Below are 17325 nucleotides of genomic sequence, written 5' to 3' on the forward strand. Positions count from 1 at the left end.
AGCCCCATACCAAATATCTTCTATACCTTTTTACTCCCTCTTCTCGTATTATGTGCTGAGTACAACACAGAACATATGCTGAACACTGACTTTCATAGAGGTTTTATGAAGCATTCATGATCTAGGGGAACTCGAAATGAGAGCTTAACTAGCTTTTCTCAGGGTTGAGTTAACTGTTTTCTACTAAGCACCTGGGGGTCACAGGTTTACAAACACATGTTGTTCACTCCCAAAAGGTAGAACAGGGGTTACTGAATCAAGCAGCATAACTGAACTAGACTTGGATGCTATTTAGTTTAGATGCTGCTTACTATAAATTCATAAACCCATTGCTTTCCTGTAGTTTTCTAAAAATCTTCCCCCTTTCTTGTTGTAATTTTATGATATTAATCATTTCCAGCAGTGATTGCGTCATCTCTATATGATCATCACTTCATCCACATTTTATCTGTAATCATCTCTTAAACCTCTCCTTGCTCCTTTCCTTAGTGATATCTTAATCAACTAATTTCACATAAAACATCCATAATTCTGCCTCTTTCCTATTGGCCATTGTATTCACTTTGCCTTTCTGCAGTTTTTTTTCCCCAAAACTAATCTACTTTCTCTTAGTGATCTCATAATTCTATTTGTGTCCTGCAGAATCTCTTAATCCCTATGTTTATTGCTCGTATTTCACAATCTACCCCTTTCCTGCAGAAATCTCGAAATCCTCCTCCTTCCCAACAAAGCAATCACAATCACTTTACTTTCCTTCATTTTTCTCCCAGTTTCCTTGTATTGATCTCAAAATCCTTTCATTTTCTGTAGTATCTGCTATACTCTCTCATTTTGTCCAGTGCTATTACAGCCATTAATTTCATGCACCAATCCGTTACTCCAATTTCTGAATGTATAATGTGATACAACAGCATATAAGTATCAGAAAAAAACATAAATAAAATCAGTCTTGAACAGATCTGGATTAGAAAGCTGAAAATGGACAACTCAGCTACTTGGTGGCTCTTGGCTAGTTATAATATGTTGATCCTACTGAGCAGCAGTTAGACTACAAAAAGTAAAATGAACAAAAAGCAAATCATTGTAGCAAGAATGCAGGGGTAAGGGTGGAGGAAGGTTAGGGAGAGGTTTAGGGCTTAGCATTAGAGAACGGTGTATGTGAGGAATGATGTAAGATAAGGTGAAAGATAATGGTAGGGATATTGGATAGGGTTAGGCTTTAGGATATCCATATGGAAGGGTTAACATTACATTAAATTTAAAGACTGGGTTAGGTCTAGAGTACCCTTGGTACTTCTAATTATTTTGTTACCTGAATAGTTAGACTAAAGCTCATTGTCAATTCAGGTGCTGTCATCCGGCTCTGTGTTTCCTTCAGTATTGAAAGGCTGCTGTCCAATTTAGTAATTGTAGTCCCTTAAATATGAACACACTAATGGGGGCATGGCCAAGATGGTGGTGCGCTAGGACGTGCCTGTCCGAGCTCTGCCGCCTTGGCCTGGAAAACTGCTGACTGGCCCACCGGAGGGATGCCTGGGGCGCGCTGCGCTGCTCCCATTGGGGGAGGAGCGGCGGGCCCTGAAGCGCGGTCGAGGCCGCGGAGCAGTGTGGGCGGCGGCCTGGGCCGTGAGGCGGGCCCTCCTCCGGCGGCTTACTGGACCCGGCGCCGGAGGGGCCGAAGGCCTAGCTGGCTTGTTTTGGGCCCCACGAGCAGCGGGACCGAAGAGGGGGCCTTGGCCCCAGGATTTACGAGCGCTTTGAGCGCCGAGGGCGCCTCCGCACACGGGAACTGGTTAGGGGCCGGAGGTCGGCGTCCCCCACCCTAGCGTACTTCTGCGGGACGGAAGAGAGACCTGAGGTCCCGGTCGAAGACAGGGGAGGCCGTTGCTTGGCCCCATGGTTGCTGTTCACCCACCGGGAGTACAAGTAAGTGCGGGCCCGTGCATAAGGAGGCAGAGGCCATAAAAGTGAAGCTTTGCAAGAGGTGGTTACCAAGTGCTGGGCCCAGGCGCAGTCTCCGACACGGCGACACTTGGTGATCTGTCCCAGGCGGAACTTTTGGAGATACTTAAGGGCTGATCCGGCGAACCGAGATAGGGCCTGTGAGACATGGCGACGTCTAAATCCAAGCGAGAGCGTTCAGTGAGAGAAATGCTGACAGGGGCCCACCTGACATCGGTGGTATGGCTGAGGACTCACCTGCGACGAGACCCCTGGAGGGTCGGACGGAGATGGATCCAGATGAGGGTTCACCGGTCACGAAGGGCTTTTTGACCTCCCTATTTGAATCGCTTCGGAGCGACATACAGGAGCGGAGTAGGGACATATCCCAGGAGGTGAAGGAGCTGCAAGGAGAGGTTACCTCCTTGGGAGAGCGAGTTTCGCAGCTGGAAGATGGTGAGATTCCTCGTGGTGAAGAGGTGTTGGGCCTGCAACAGGAGGTAGTCCGCCTCCGAGAGCAGCAGGATCTTCTCCAATAGCAGTCGAGGATTTGGAAAAATCACTTGAGGAGACAAAATATTTGCATCAGAGGGGCTCCGGTGGGGGCAGAAAAGTAGGACATCGGGGACTATGTGATGGGCCTGTTTCGCTCTCTACTTGGCCCGGACGAGACTCAAGAGATAGTCCTGGATAGAGTTCATCGAGTCAGCCGCGCAGATGGCCCTGGAGACCGCCCTCCGGACATTCTAGCTTGTCTCCATAATTTTGTCCTTAAAGAAAAGATCCTACAGCGGGCTTGCGATCTTCAGCAGGTACTTTTTAGAGGGCATGAACTACAACTGTTCCACGACCTTTCTGTGCGGACCCTGCAAAGGCGGAGAGAATTTAGACCGATCACGGAACACTTGCGGGCGCACAATGTGTCTTACTCTTGGGGCCACCCGTTCCGCCTGGTCTTCTGCTGGGAGGAGCAGCTCCGGCAGGTGAAATCCGTTTTGGAAGCAAGTTGGATCCTGGGTCTGGAGGATATATGGCAGGAGGCGAGCGAGACCTTGCCTGTGGGGGGTCCTCTGCGCTGGCGGCGAAAGGAGAAAAGAAGGAAGCTGCAGCGCCCAACGGCCTCGGAGCTGAGGTCGGAGAGGGAATCTGTTTTGAATAGCGTGGCAGCCGGAACTTCAGCTTAGAGAAGGGTGGGCGGGGGTGTCCCGGACTGCGGTTGGCCTTGCTGTTAACGGCATGTCGGCCATTGAAGAGGGTCGGGGCGGCGGGGGCAATGGACCTGGTTTATCAAACATGGATGGATCTACTGCCCTGTGGAGACTTTTCCTTGTGAAGACGGATGTTCGAGGACTTCTGTGTTCTATGCACCTGTTGTGCGAATTGGTTGAATGTTGTTGGATTTCCCTGCGATGCTGGCTTTTTTGTGGAGATATTCTCAGGTCTTGCTGCTATAGGTGGTGTAGATTTTGGCACAGGGTGTTCTTCTTGCGCACTCCCTTCCTTCTTGCATGCTGCCCTCATTTTAGGATACGATTATTAAATGTACAAGCTTGAATGTCCGTGGGCTCAATAACCCTACCAAGACGCTAGCCATCCTGTCCGCCCTAGAGAGATTGGGGAGTCACATATGCCTGCTGCAGGAGACACACCTCGTCCCAAAAGATATTTACCGTATGCGCTCTAAGTGCTTCGCCAGACAGTTCTCGTCTTCGGCAACATCAAAGCATGCAGGGGTGGCAATACTATTAGCGCGCTCATTCCCTGGGGAAGTGGTGTCAAAACTGCATGAGGTGCAAGGGAGGCTTCTAGCTGTGAGAATGAGACTGTTTTTTTTTTCCTTCACTATTGCTTCCCTATACGCGCCTAATTCCCAGCAGGAAACCTTCCTAAAACAGGCTTTGACCCGCTGGTGCAATCCCCTGATGGTGCTATCCTGGTGGGGGGCGATTTTAACTTGGTGATGGATGGTGATCTGGATCGTTCAGATCACCGGTATGGGCAGACAGGGTCAATAACAGTGGCTGGTCGTCATTGGCTGAGTGAGTGTGGCCTGGAGGATGTGTGGAGGAGGGCACACCCCACGTTAAAAGACTATTCCTTTTACTCGGCAGCGACTAAGACATATGCTAGGCTGGACCTTTTCTTGGCCTCGCAGGAGTTTCTTTCCCGGGTCAGGGAGTCAGTGATTGAGCCTCAAGCCCTGTCGGATCACGCCCCGGTTACAGTTGAGGTTCACATGAATATGGAGCACGTGGGCGCATCGGGGTGGCGATTTAGGGACTCAATTCTTCAGAACGGTGCAACAGTAGAGGCGATTCGTAGGGCAATAATAGACTACCTTAGCCTTAATGATGACAGGACTACTTGCATGTCGACGCTGTGGGAGGCACTGAAGGCTGTATTGAGGGTTGAGGTGAGGTCGTTGTCCGCTAGGGATAATAAAGCAAGGAGACTACTCAGAGAGGATTTAGAACAGCGAGTGAGGGTGCTGGAGCGTTCACACAAGCACACCAGTGCACCGAGAGTATGGCGAGAGCTTGAGAAAGTAAGGAAGCAGTTGAGGAGGTTGGACTGGGACAGGGCAGAGTACGCGGTAGTTCGCCTTAAGCATAAGTATTATATAGGAAGTAATAAATGTGGGAAGCTACTGGCACATCGGTTGCGAGCGCAGCACGCGGCGTCAATGATAAAAAGGGTTTGCTCTCCCTCGGAGCGGAAGCGCGCACAAGCGACCAAATTGCGGAGGCCTTTGCAGAGTTCTATCAGGAACTATAGGGGGCCGAGGAGCCCAGTAATTCAACGCCGGAGGCCTTTGTAGAGGGTATAGCAATTACTTCCTTGACCGAGAGGGAGGCGACTTCGTTAGATCAACCTATAAGGGCGGAAGAGGTCGTATCAGCAATTGCGCGCTTGCAGGCCGGGAAGTCACCTGGCCCCGATGGCTTCTCCGCACTTTTTTATAAGACCTTCTGTATGGAACTTGTACCCGTTTTAGTGCGACTCTTTAATTCCTTTCGACATACCGGGATTCTTACGTCTAGCATGTTGGATGCCACTATCGTGGTAATTCCGAAGCCGGGGAAGGACCCCGAGGAATGCGTCTCATACAGGCCGATCTCCCTCTTCAATATTGATGCCAAACTGTTCACTGGCATACTGGCACACCGCCTCAACTACTACATGCCGGGCCTTGTCGATCCTGACCAAGCAGGATTTATATCGCATAGGCAGTGAAGTGATAATACCAAGCGACTACTCCATCTATTGGATAAAACTGATCGCTCTCGAAGGGAGGCGCTCTTTCTTTCTATCAATGCCGAAAAGGCGTTCGATAGGGTTCATTGGCCATACCTGTTCAGGGTGCTAGAGTGATTCGGGCTGGGCACGGGTTTTATGGCATGGATCCGCTGTATCTATCAGGCGCCTCGGGCGGCGGTCCGAGTTAATGGGACGCTATCGTTGTCATTCTCAATTCAAAGAGGGACCCGGCAGGAGTGCCCGCTTTCGCCCCTCTTGTTCGCGCTTTATATGGAGCCCATGGCACAGCGGCTTCGGGATGACCCTCGGATTACGGGAGTGAAGTTTGGGGGAGATAAGCATATCATATCATTATACGCAGATGAAGTGATTCTTACTTTGGCAGAACCTGTGACCTCACTGCCTGCACTAATGGGTGTACTAGAGGAATTTGGCCGGGTCTCAGGTTTCCAGATAAATATGCTAAAGTCGCAAGCCATGAGGAGGTTTATCAGTGCCGAGCATGAAAGAGATTTGAAGGCCTGATTCCACTTTACATGGTCTTCCTCAAAGCTCCCATACTTGGGGGTTGAGTTAGGGTCCACTGTTGCTCGTACGGCGACGTTGAATTACATGAAATTGATCTGGGAGGTGCAGCGAGATTTAGAGACCTGGGGGAGACTTAAACTGTCTTGGTTGGGTAGGATGGCGGCAGTGAAGATGACCATCCTACCACGCGTACTGTATGTTTTTCAGGCACTTCCGGTGGAACCCCCGCCACAAACGATAGCAACCCTTCAAACAGCGGTTCTAAGATTTATCTGGGAGGGAAAAGCGACTCGACTACCACGACGGGTGATGTATCGCCCTGAGCAGGAGGGAGGACTGGCGGTCCCCTGCCTTCTACGATACTTTCAGGCAGCACAATTGTGTTTCCTATTAGAATGGAGTCGTCCGTCCTCTGAGAAACATTGGTGCTTCATGGATCAGGCAGTGGTTGGCTCACATATATGGAAGGAGTCCTGGCTTAGGCGCCGTCACAGAGCGCGAGGGCTGTACGTATCCCCGGTCACGGAGGTGTCGATGAGGGTGTGGGACCGTGTGGCCAGCAGAATGGGCTTGACGACCTTCCCGTCCCCAATGACCCCCCTTGGTGCGAACCCTGATTTTGGTCCGGGCCTTCAATCGGAGGCACTGCGTCGGTGGCATGAAGGGGGCTGTAAACTGGTTGGAAATATCTTTTTACCGAGCAGGGAGTGATCCCCTTTGACCAGATGAGGGAAACGTATGGCTTAACCGAGGCTGACAGGATGATGTATTATTAAATACGACACTTGGCCCTGCTACCAGCCAACAGAACATTAATAGTTAGGCCATTAACACCGTTTGAAAAATGGATTCTAATGAAAAAGGATGATAAGCAGGTGATCTCGGAGCTTTACGCTCTCCTGCGGGGGAGGCCCGTCTGCCTAAGACGGTCAGGGTCAGCTGAGGTGGGAGAGGGAACTGGAGAGAGAGCTCTCTGATGAGGAGTGGGAGAACATCTTTTACAGGACACACCACACAGCTTACAATGCAGCAGGTGCAGAGACAGCCTATAAAGTGGCCTCCTATTGTTACTACACCCCAGCAAGGATTCATGCTTGGGATCCTGCTAAGTCAAGCCTTTGTTGGAGGGGATGTGGGGGTGGGGGGTCGCTTGTCCATCTACTATGGCATTGCCCTAAGCTTCATCGGTACTGGGAGAATATAATAGATATTGACATGGCGTTTGATACTCAGATTCCCAGATTTCCTGCGTACACTTTGCTTGGCCTGCCCAACCAGCTCACTTTCCCCCTGAGATCATTGAAAGGACGGCAGATGGCCTTGGCTTTAAATGCGGCACTACAGCTGCTATTAACCGTGTGGGGGACTGACCAGATCCCGATAGTAACATCATGGCTCCATAAGCTTTGGTTTATCCTCGCTATGGAAAAGCTCACTTTGACTTCACAGCAGCGCAGTGGGGACTTTAAGGAACTTTGGCAACCATTCTTACAAATACTGTCTATGGAGTTCACGGAATTAACATGTCCGGCCTACTTGAGGGTTCTGGAGTTGAATTGAGCGAATGGGAACGAATGTGCAGTAGAGATGTACACACTGGGCCAAGATTACGGTGGAACACGGCCTGGGATCGCATGATTGTTGTATGGTATACCAGCCGCGGGGAAACAATGTTTGAAGTTGTATTTAATTTTTTTTTTTTTTTTAGCACTGCGCATGGAGCATGCTGTATATTAACGCAATTGTACTATTCTGAAGCGTTGCATATGTGATGTTTTATAATTGAAAATACCAATAAACAGAATTGATGCATAAATATGAACACACTAAGGTTCTGATTACAACCTCGGCAGATGGAATACTCCATCACAAAGTTGACCAATATCTCGCCCGCAAGTTCCATAGGATGTAATGGAACTTGTAATATGGCAAACGGGATATCCCATCCGCCAAGGTCGGAATCAGGCCCTAAGTGTTCTTCCTACTCATTTCAGATATTCTAGAATATCTCTCTCCCACCGTACTGACATAATAATATCTCTCTTCCTTCCGGGTACTTTACTATTCACCTGTTTCCTTTGGTATTGGAATTCTAATTTCCTGGCAGTATTGAGTGCACCTGTACTTCCTCCATATTTAAATATATATTCTACTTGTGTCTCACTTGATACTTATATTACAGTCCTGCCCCTCCTCACTACTTAAATTTTAATTCATATGTCTTGTCTCTTATCAGTGGTATCATTTTATTATCTTCTTCCTAAGTACTGTCGCTGTAATCCTGCTGTTTCCTGTGACATTGAAATTGCTATTCATCACGTGACTTGGTATGGAGAACCCAGTTGGTGCAAACAAAAGGGTCTTTGATGAAGACCAGAACAGCCACATCCATGTCATGTTTCCCGCATAACCTCTTAGCCTGCAAATTATTTCCATTAAGATTCCTTATATATGCTTTTATCTTATGAGGATGACCTCAAAATATGACAAGGATGTGGCAATCCAGGACCTACGCTGGGCATATATGGAAGAAACTTAAAATATTATGGCCCTGATTACAACCCTAGGTGGTAAATCCCGCTTACCGCCGTTCTGACGGCCATCAAGATACCGTGGCGGAAATCCGCTACAGGTATTACGACCCACAGTTCGCAATCCGCCACAATACAATCACCCACACAAGTCTGCCACACCAAAGGTCAGTGATAAACTGGCGATAGCAAAACCTACACCGTCACACCAACAGAACTATGCCCACACTATCATGACGCACGAATCAACGCGGCGGTCATACAACCGCGGTAATCCATTGGCGGTACACACTGCCACGCTCAAAATACACACACACTTACGAAACACAACCACATTGGACAATTCAAAATACACACACCTGATACACATATACACACCACACCCACACACCGAATCCAATATAAAACACCCACCCACATTACCCGCAACCCCTTACAACGACCTCTTTGGAAGAAGCACAGAGAGAGAGAACACAACACCAGCATCCACAGGCACACAACACCATCACTCATACAACATCCACGCACCTCAAAGAACACACCCCAACACATCACAACAGACAGCACCTCATACATCACCCACACCACATCATGGCACCTCAAAGACACCTCAGGTTTTCTGAGGAGGAGTTCAGAGTCATGGTGGAGGAAATCATCCGGGTAGAGTCACAGCTATTCGGATCACAGGGGCAGCAGACATCCATTGCAAGGATCTAAGGAGCTATGGTGGAGAATTGTCGACAGGGTCAACGCAGTGGGACAGCATCCAAGAACACGGGATGACATCAGGAAGAGTTGGAACGACCTACGGGGGAAGGTGCATTCCGTGGTAGCCAGACACCAGGTACCAGTACAGAGGACCGGCGGTGGACACCCACCTCCTCCCCCACAACTAACAACATGGGAGGAGCAAGTCTTGGTGATCATGCATCCTGAGGGCCTCCCAGAAGTAGCAGGAGGACTGGACTCTGGTAAGTCATATCTTTACTACTATATCCCCCACCCTACCTGCATGCCATCACAAACTCCTAACCCTACCCTCACACCCATCACCCCAACACCCCACAGCTATCCCACTATCACAATCCACACATCCCAATCCCAAGGCCTTCATGTCACACCAATGCATGGACACCCATCACCCAAGCATGTCCAGTACAGATACTCACCCAGGCCCCAAAACTAACAATCACATAAGGCCAAAGACAATAAGCCAACCACAGGAGTAAAGGGTAACTCACACATTGGACAAGAGGGCACACACAGATACAATAACTATGCACTTACCCCCCAACAGGACCCCTACCCAACCTCCTCCCTCAGGAAACACCAGCACAGCACCCACCCAGCGGGCCCATCCCTCTGTCCCCAGAACACGTCAATCAGCAGTGTGTCTACCACTACAGGGACCCAAGGCAAACCCACTAACCCAAGACAATCGGGGACCTGGGGTCATTGGCAGTGGGCACACGGTTCAGGGGACAGAGGCACAGGATAACAGGGAAGCTGGGAGGACTGCTGTGCGACAGGGGAAAGACAGGCCCAGGAAACCCACTCTCCACGAGGCACTCTCAACCATCATGGGAGGATTCCATCATTCCCAGGAGACCATGGCATGGTACTGGCCAAGTTTCAGGAGACCTAGCAGCTGCAGGAGGAACACTACCTGGGGATCAGGGAGGACTTGAAGTCCATTAACAACACCCTGGTCGCCATTGCAGGGGTGCTGGCAGACATGGCCAACACCAAGAGGGACACAGTGGTACACCAATGTGCCCCTGACACTAGCCTGAGCGATGAACAGCCCTCCATCTCTGCCGGCGCTAGTGGACAGGAGGTCCCGCCACAGGACCAACAGGCCACCAGCATCCCACCCCCTGCAGATGGAAAACCACCCCGCAAATGGTTCCTGAGATCCAGGAACAAGACAGAGAACAATGCCAAGACCCCCGCCAGGAAATGAGACCCCCCTGAATGTCACCCTTCTGTCCCACTATGTCACCCTGTCCATCCTTAAACTGCCATTGCTCCACTTCCTATGCCCCTTTGGACAATGCACCTGTGAAACAAATAGACTGGACTCTGTCATGGACAATTTCTCCACCATCCCCCAGCTCATTTTACAACCCCCTCCACTTATTTGCACAGGAAAAAACACACTTCAATCACAAAACAATCTGGAGTCAGTCTGTGCTTTTACAAATGTGTAATTGCAACAACTAAGGAATATAGCAATGTCAATTTACTTGTTCACATACCAATGTAACAGAGCTGTAGGCCAGCAGTAAACATAGCAGAAGGCAGAAAGTGGTACACAGATCGGTAAAATGGAAAGCCATAGTGAACTGTCAGGGTCCATACACAGAGGCAAAAAGGCAGTATCATGCAATGTCCTACAGTAGTCTGATATGAGAGGAGCAGTGCCAGTCTCCTACCTGTGTCTCACTGGAAGTATTGCATGATGATGTTGTTTCAGTTGTCTATATCTTCTTCTTCTGCCTCCTCTTCTTCACTGTCCACAGGCTCCACAGCTGCCACAAGACCAACATCAGGCCCATCCTCCAGCAGCAAAGGCACCTGGCGTCGCAAAGCCAGGTTGTGTAACATACAGCATGCCACGATGATCTGGCACACCTTCTTCGGTGAGCAGTATTGGGAGCCACCTGTCAGATGGAGGCACCGGAACCTGGAGGCTGAAAGTACGCTCAATAATCCTCTTAGTTTTCCCATGTGCCTCATTATAGCATTCCTCTGCCCTTGTCATGGGATTCCTCAGTGGGGTCAGGTTGGGGTAACCAGAGTCACCTGCAAATATCGAGGGACCACTGTGAGACATACACCAACTGTAGGAGGCTGGCCTGGCTTGTAGTGGGTACCATAGGTACTTACACCTTGTGCCAGGTCCAGTTATCCCTTATTAGTGTAGGAGAGGTGTTTCTAGCAGCTAAGGCTGATAGAAGGTAGCTATAGCAAAGCAGCTTAGGATGAACTAGGAGACATGCAAGGCTCTTACTACACCACTGGTGTCATATGCACAATATCATAAGAAAACACAATACACAGATATACTAAAAATAAAGGTACTTTATTTTTATGACAATATGCCAAAAGTATCTCAGTGAGTACCCTCAGTATGAGGATGCCAAATATACACAAGATATATGTACACAATACCAAAATTATGCAGTAATGGCAAAAGGAAGTAATGCAAGCAGTGTAAAGTTACAATAGATTACAATAGTAGCACATAGGTATAGGGGCAACACAAACCATATACTCCAAAAGTGGAATGCGAACCACGAATGGACCCCAAACCTATGTGAGTTTGTAGAGGGTCGCTGGGACTGTAAGAAAACAGTGAGGGTTAGAAAAATAGCCCACCCCAAGACCCTGTAAGGTAGGTGTAAAGTGCACCTACAACCCCCAGAGAGCACAGAAGTCATGATAGGGGGATTCTGCAAGGAAAACCAACACCAGCAATGCTACAACAGTGGATTTCCGGACCTGAGTACCTGTAAGACAAGGGGACCAAGTCCAAGAGTCGCAACAGTGTCGAGAGTGGGAAGGAGCCCAGGAAATGCCAACTGAGGGTGCAAGGAAGCTGCCACCGGATGGAAGAAGCTTGGTGTTTTGCAAGAACAAAGAGGACTAGGAACTTCCCCTTTGGAGGATGGATGTCCCACGTCGTGAAGAGGCTTGCAGAGGTTTTCCCACGCAGAAAGACCGCAAACAAGCCTTGCTAGCTGCAAGGGTCGCGGTTGGGGTTTTTGGATGCTGCTGTGGCCCAGGAGGGACCAGGATGTCGCCACTTGGATGAGGAGACAGAGGGGGCGCCCAGCAAGTAAGGGAGCCCTCACAGAAGCAGGCAGCACCCGCAGAAGTACTGGAACAGGCACTTAGAAGAGGAGTGAACCGGAGTCCACCCGAAGTCACAAAAGGGAGTCCCACGACGCCGGAGGACAACTCAGAAGGTTGTGCACTGCAGGTTAGAGTGTCGGGGACCCAGGCTTGGCTGTGCACGAAGGAAATCCTGGAAGAGTGCACAGGAGCCGGAGCAGCTGCAAATCACGCGGTACCCAGCAATGCAGTCTAGCGTGGGGAGGCAAGGACTTACCCCCACCAAACTTGGACTGAAGAGTCACTGGACTGTGGGAGTCACTTAGACAGAGTTGCTGAGTTCCAGGGACCACGCTCGTTGTGCTGAGAGGGGACCCAGAGGACCGGTGATGCAGTCTTTTGTTGCCTGCGGTTGCAGGGGGAAGATTCCGTCGACCCACGGGAGATTTCTCCAGAGCTCCTGGTGCAGAAAGGAGGCAGGCTACCCCCATAGCATGCACCACCAGGAAACAGTCAAGAAAGCCGGCAGGATGAAGCGATACAAGGTGGCAGTAGTAGACTTTGCTACTTTGTTGCGGTTTTGCAGGCGTCCTGAGCAGTCAGCGGTCGATCCATTGGCAGAAGGTGAAGAGGGAGATGCAGAGGAACTCTGGTGAGCTCTTGCATTCGGTATCTGAAGAATTCCCCAAAGCAGAGACCCTAAATAGCCAGAAAAGGAGGTTTGGCTACCTGGGAAGGAGGATTGGCTACTAAGAGAGGTAAGAGCATATCAGAAGGAGTCTCTGACATCACCTGCTGGCACTGGCCACTCAGAGCAGTCCAGTGTGTCAGCAACACCTCTGTTTCCAAGATGGCAGAGGTCTGGGGCACACAGGAGGAGCTCTGGGCACCTCCCCTGGGAGGTGCAGGTCAGGGGAGTGGTCACTCCCCTTTCCTTTGTCCAGTTTCGCGCCAGAGCAGGGGCTGGGGGATCCCTAAACCGGTGTAGACTGGCTTATGCAGAGATGGGCAGCATCTGTGCCCATTAAAGCATTTCCAGAAGCTGGGGGAGGCTAGTCCTCCCCAGCCATCACACCTATTTCCAAAGGGAGAGGGTGTCACACCCTCTCTCAGAGGAAATCCTTTGTTCTGCCTTCCTGGGCCAGGGCTGCCTGGACCCTAGGAGGGCAGAAACCTGTCTGAGGGGTTGGCAGCAGCAGCAGCTGCAGTGGAGACGCCGGAAAGGCAGTTTGGCAGTACCCGGGTTCTGTGCTAGAGACCCAGGGGATCATGGAATTGTCTCCCCAATGCCAGAATGGCATTGGGGTGACAATTCCATGATCTTAGACATGTTACATGGCCATGTTCGGAAGTTACCAATGTGACGCCATACATAGGTAGTGACCTATGTATAGTGCATGCGTGTAATGGTGTCCCCGCACTCACAAAGTTCGGGGAATTTGCCCTGAACGATGTGGGGGCACTTTGGATAGTGCCAGGGTGCCCACACACTAAGTAACTTTGCACCCAACCTTCACCAGGTGAAGGTTAGACATATAGGTAACTTACTTAAGTGCAGTGGTAAATGGCTGTGAAATAGCGTGGAAGTTATTTCACTCAGGCTGCACTGGGAGGCCTGTGTAAGAATTGTAAGATCTCCCTATGGGTGGCAAAAGAAATGCTGCAGCCCATAGGGATCTCCTGGAACCGCAATACCCTAGGTACCTCAGTACCATATACTAGGGAATAATATGGGTGTACCAGTATGCCAATGTGAATTGGTGAAATTGGTCACTAGCCTGTTAGTGACAATTTGGAAAGCAGAGAGAGCATAACCACTGAGGTTCTGGTTAGCAGAGCCTCAGTGAGACAGTTAGGCATCACACAGGGAACACATACATATAGGCCACAAACGTATGAGCACTGGGGTCCTGGCTAGCAGGATCCCAGTGACACATAACAACCACACTTACAACATAGGGTTTTCACTATGAACACTGGGCCCTGGCTAGCAGGATCACAGTGAGACAGCGAAAACACCCTGACATATACTCACAAACAGGCCAAAAGTGGGGGGTAACAAGGCTAGAAACAGGCTACTGTCTTACACCAACCATTAGGGACTCTACCATATCCATAGCCAGACACCTCTGTAATCTGTGTTGGGACCTTGGGCTCACCTATTAGCCACACACGGTGCCTCTGGAGTTGCCCCATCACATAAGGGATGCTGCTCTTCCTCAAAATGTAAGCGTCATGCACTGAGCCAGGATACTTGGCATTCACATGGGAGATGTACTGGTCTGCCAAACACACCATCTGCACATTCCTAAAATGGTAGCTTTTGCGGTTTCTGTTTTCCTGTTTTCCTGTTCATTTTTGCGGGGGTGGGGGACAAATGCCACATGTGTAACATCAATGGCACCAATGATGTTGGGAATATGTACCAAGGCACAGAAGTCACCTTTCACTGTGGGCAAATCCTCCACCTGAGGGAAAACGATGTAGCTGCGCATGTGTTTCAGCAGGGCAGACAACACTCTGGACAACACATTAGAGAACATTGGCTGTGACATCCCTGATGCCATGGCCACTGTTGTTTGAAAGGACCCACTGGCCAGGAAATAGAGTACTGACAGGACCTGCACTAGAGGGGGGATTCCTGTGGGATGGCGGATAGATGAAATCAGGTGTGGCTCCAACTGGGCACACAGTTCATGGATTGTGGCACGATCAAGTCTATAGGTGATAATGATGTGTCTGTCTTCCATTGTCAACAGGTCCACCAGGGGTCTGTATACTGGAGGATGACACCAGCTCATCATCTGCCCCAGCGGACGTGCCCTATGGAGGAGAAGGGTGAGTAGAGGGTCATACACCACATAGCTTGCACAAGGGTGTTTAGAACAAATGTGATGTAATCTGTGTTTAGTGCTGTATGTCCGTATTCCTGCACAAAACTGCTGTGACGCAGTTAGTTGGCCTGCCATGTGGCCACCTGAAATGGCGGCTGCCTGACCTGTAAGGAGGGACAAGGGGAAATGAGGTAACTGCGCTTGCGTTTTACACCGTCGCAGTAGGCGGACGAAGACCGCGGCGCAATTCGGCATTGGTTATCATTGGGCCCTATGGGTTCCAGGAGCCAATGACGATGTATGCCGGCGGTGACGGTACGCACCGCTGCTGACGTGACCGCCATTTTCTATCTGTTCACTCACTTGATACCTGACCTTCAACAGGAGAGGATCTACAATGCAAGTGCTGCTGTGACCTGAGTCTGGAAGCGACAATGGCTACAGTGTCTGGGGAAAGGGCCCCTGCCTTCACTGCGGAGGAGTTGGACAAACTGGTGGATGGGCTCCTCCCACAGTACAACAACTCTACAGTCCACCAGACAAACAGGTGAGTACACTGTGAGCATTATGGATGGGACATGAATGTATGGAGTGGCGTCGATGGAAGATATAGGTGGGGGGTGGCCAGAGGCCAGCATGTGAGGATGGTCAGTGTATGTGTTTGTGGGCCAGGGTAGGTGGTTGTGGCCAATGAGTAAGAATAACCGGACGGGGAGTAAAATCCATTCCCACTTTACATTTCCTCTAGGTCAGCACCCACCAGAAGAAGGGTATTTGGCGTGCCATCGCCAAGGAAGTGCGGACCCTGGGGGTCTACCATAGACAGAGCACCCACTGCTGCAAAAGATGGGATGACCTGCACCGCTGGACCAATAAGATGGCGGAGGCCCAGCTGGGGATGGCCTCCCAACGTGGAAGGGGTGCCCGTCGCACCATGACCCCCGTGTAGGAGGCTGGCCTGGCTTATAGTGGGTACCTTGTGGTACTTACACCTTGTGCCAGGTCCAGTTATCCCTTATTAGTAGAATAGAGGTGTTTCTAGCAGCTTAGGCTGATAGAGGTAGCTATGGCAAAGCAGCTTAGGCTGAACTAGGAGACATGCAAAGCTCCTACTATACCACTTATATGATATAGCACAAAATCATAAGAAAACACAATACTCAGAGTTACTAAAAATAAAGGTAGTTTATTTTAGTGACAATATGCCAAATGTATCTCAGAGGATACCCTCACTTAGGAGGTAAGTAATATACACAAAGTATATGTACACAAACCCAAAACAGGTAAGTGACAGTAAGAAAAGTAGTGCAAACAATGTAGAATCGCAATAGGATGCAATAGGTAGACATAGGTCTAGGGGCAACACAAACGATATACTCCAAAAGTGGAATGCGAATCACGAATGGACCCCAGACCTATGGGAGGTTGTAGAGGGTCGCTGGGACTGTAAGAAAACAGTAAGGGTGTCCAAGATACCCCACCCCAAGACCCTGAAAAGTAGGAGTAAGGTTACCCTACTACCCCAGAAAGACAGAATAGTCGTGATAGGGGATTCTGCTAGAACCACCAGCACCAGCAAAAGACCATGTCTCTCCTCTGCCTCCCCCCCCTTTTTGTTTTGTCACCCTGTCCTTGTGTGCATTAGCATCATCTGGCGAAGGAGCAGTGGCACCGGAGCAGGAGGGAGCTGCAACCTGCATGGCCCTGGAGGGTGAATATATGAAGTCTGAAGGCACCAGTGGAACGGAGGGCGAGGGGAGCGACTACTCCTCTGATGGGAGCTCTCTTGCGGTGGCGGGCAACTCTGTGCCCACCGCAACAACAGGTACAGCTGCCACCCCCCCCCACCAGCACCACCCTCCCAGCAGCCCCTCATTGAGTTTCCTGTGCCGGCTCACCCAGGAGGGTGGGCATCTCCTTCGCCCCAGGCACCTCAGGCCCTGCCCCAGTCAGCCCTGCTGCCCTCAGTGAGGAGGCTATTGACCTCCTGAGATCACTCACTGTTGGGAAATCAACCATTTTGAATGCCATCCAGGGTGTCGAGAGGCATTTGCAGCAAACAAATGCATACCTGGAGGGCATTCATTCTGGCGTGGCAGCCCAACAGAGAGCATGTCAGGCTCTGACCTCTGCACTGATGGCAGCCATTGTCCCTGTGTCCAGCCTCCCCCTCCAACTTCCACTACCCAGATCCAATCCCCTGTACCTCAGCCTATCCCAAGCACACCATAAGACCAGCATGCACACTCATCAACACACAAGAGTGGACATGGCAAACATAAGCACCACACATCCAACAGGCACTTACACAAACACCATCCCCATGCAGACACACCAACATCCACTGCCTCCACTGTGTCCCCCTCCTCCACGTCCTCCTTCTCCCTCCCAGTCTC

The sequence above is a fragment of the Pleurodeles waltl genome, chromosome 9 (assembly GCF_031143425.1).
Source record: "Pleurodeles waltl isolate 20211129_DDA chromosome 9, aPleWal1.hap1.20221129, whole genome shotgun sequence".
NCBI lineage: Eukaryota > Metazoa > Chordata > Amphibia > Caudata > Salamandridae > Pleurodeles > Pleurodeles waltl.